We start from the raw sequence: 2500 nt of genomic DNA, 5'->3' as shown, positions 1-2500 counted from the left end.
TGGCCGCCCCGCCAAACTGAGCAATCGGGGGAGAAGGGCCTTGGTAAGGGAGGTGACCAAGAACCTGATGGTCACGGACAGAGCTCTAGAGTTCCTCTGTGGAGATGGAAGAACCTTCCAGAGGGACAACCATCTCTGCAGAACTCCACCAATCAGGCCTTTGTGGTAGACTGGCCAGATGGAAGCCACTCCTCAGTAAAAAGGCACATGACAGCCCGCTTGGAGTTTGCCACCTAAAGACTCTCAGACCATGAGAAACAAGATTCTCTGGTCTGATGAAATCAAGATTGAACTCTGGAACTTTGGAAACTTGGCACCATCCCTTCGGTGAAGCATGGTGGTGGCAGTAACATGCTGTGGGGATGTGTTGTGGTATGGTGTGTGGTAGTGTTGGTGGTGTTGTGGTAGTGTTGGTGGTAGTGTTGGTGGTGTTGGTGGTGTGTGGTAGAGTTGGTGGTGTTGTGGTGTGGTGTGTGGTAGAGTTAGTGGTGTTGTGGTATGGTGTGTGGTAGTGTTGGTGGTGTTGTGGTGTGTGGTAGTGTTGGTGGTGTTGTGTTGTGGTGTGTGGTAGTGTTGGTAGTGTTGGTGGTAGTGTTGGTGGTGTTGGTGGTGTGTGGTAGTGTTGGTGGTGTGTGGTAGTGTTGGTGGTGTGTGGTAGAGTTGGTGGTGTTGTGGTATGGTGTGTGGTAGTGTTGGTGGTGTTGTGGTGTGTGGTAGTGTTGGTGGTGTGGTGTGTGGTAGTGTTGGTGGTGTTGTGGTATGGTGTGTGGTAGTGTTGGTGGTGTTGTGGTAGTGTTTGTGGTAGTGTTGGTGGTGTTGGTGGTGTGTGGTAGAGTTGGTGGTGTTGTGGTATGGTGTGTGGTAGTGTTGGTGGTAGTGTTGGTGGTGTGTGGTAGTGTTGGTGGTAGTGTTGGTGGTGTTGGTGGTGTGTGGTAGTGTTGGTGGTGTTGGTGGTGTGTGGTAGTGTTGTGGTGTGTGGTAGTGTTGGTGGTGTGTGGTAGTGTTGGTGGTGTTGTGGTGTGGTGTGTGGTAGAGTTGGTGTTGTGGTATGGTGTGTGGTAGTGTTGGTGGTGTTGTGGTGTGGTAGTGTTGGTGGTGTTGTGGTGTGGTGTGTGGTAGAGTTGGTGGTGTGTGGTAGTGTTGGTGGTGTTGTGGTAGTGTTGGTGGTGTGTGGTAGAGTTGTGGTGTGTGGTAGAGTTGTGGTGTGTGGTAGTGTTGGTGGTGTTGTGGTATGGTGTGTGGTAGTGTTGTGGTGTGTGGTAGTGTTGGTGGTGTCGTGGTAGTGTTGGTGGTGTGTGGTAGTATTGCTGGTAGAGTTGGTGGTGTTGTGGTAGTATTGGTGGTAGTGTTGGTGGTGTTGTGTGGTAGTGTTGGTGGTGTTGTGGTAGAGTTGGTGGTGTTGTGGTATGGTGTGTGGTAGAGTTGTGGTGTGTGGTAGTGTTGGTGGTGTTGTGGTAGTATTGCTGGTAGAGTTGGTGGTGTTGTGGTAGTATTGGTGGTAGTGTTTGTGGTAGTGTTGGTGGTGTTGGTGGTGTGTGGTAGAGTTGGTGGTGTTGTGGTATGGTGTGTGGTAGTGTTGGTGGTAGTGTTGGTGGTGTGTGGTAGTGTTGGTGGTAGTGTTGGTGGTGTTGGTGGTGTGTGGTAGTGTTGGTGGTGTTGGTGGTGTGTGGTAGTGTTGTGGTGTGTGGTAGTGTTGGTGGTGTGTGGTAGTGTTGGTGGTGTTGTGGTGTGGTGTGTGGTAGAGTTGGTGTTGTGGTATGGTGTGTGGTAGTGTTGGTGGTGTTGTGGTGTGGTAGTGTTGGTGGTGTTGTGGTGTGGTGTGTGGTAGAGTTGGTGGTGTGTGGTAGTGTTGGTGGTGTTGTGGTAGTGTTGGTGGTGTGTGGTAGAGTTGTGGTGTGTGGTAGAGTTGTGGTGTGTGGTAGTGTTGGTGGTGTTGTGGTATGGTGTGTGGTAGTGTTGTGGTGTGTGGTAGTGTTGGTGGTGTCGTGGTAGTGTTGGTGGTGTGTGGTAGTATTGCTGGTAGAGTTGGTGGTGTTGTGGTAGTATTGGTGGTAGTGTTGGTGGTGTTGTGTGGTAGTGTTGGTGGTGTTGTGGTAGAGTTGGTGGTGTTGTGGTATGGTGTGTGGTAGAGTTGTGGTGTGTGGTAGTGTTGGTGGTGTTGTGGTAGTATTGCTGGTAGAGTTGGTGGTGTTGTGGTAGTATTGGTGGTAGTGTTGGTGGTGTTGTGTGGTAGTGTTGGTGGTGTTGTGGTAGAGTTGGTGGTGTTGTGGTATGGTGTGTGGTAGAGTTGTGGTGTGTGGTAGTGTTGGTGGTGTTGTGGTATGGTGTGTGGTAGAGTTGGTGGTGTTGTGGTATGGTGTGTGGTAGTGTTGGTTGTGGGACTGCCTTTCTTAACTCTATTCCTTGAACTGCATTGTTGGTTAAGGGCTTGTAGCTAAGCATTTTCGGCACGTGACAAATCAAATTTGATTTTTGATTTTAAAAAGTCGAGCTGTGTTAT

At 50.1% G+C, this 2500-nt stretch overlaps 1 protein-coding gene across 2 annotated transcripts in view; it reads right to left on the bottom strand.

Moving 5' to 3' along the window:
• LOC110491218 (zinc finger MIZ domain-containing protein 1) overlaps nucleotides 1-2500 on the bottom strand; it is a 369712-nt gene that overhangs the window by 362764 nt on the left and 4448 nt on the right. The gene's annotated exons all lie outside the window — the stretch shown is intronic.

Source organism: Oncorhynchus mykiss, chromosome 16 (genome assembly GCF_057628025.1).
Source record: "Oncorhynchus mykiss isolate SJ-2025 chromosome 16, ASM5762802v1, whole genome shotgun sequence".
Taxonomy (NCBI): Eukaryota; Metazoa; Chordata; class Actinopteri; order Salmoniformes; family Salmonidae; genus Oncorhynchus; species Oncorhynchus mykiss.
Note: the sequence above shows the minus strand (reverse complement) of the source record. Positions and strands in the feature narration are given on the sequence as shown.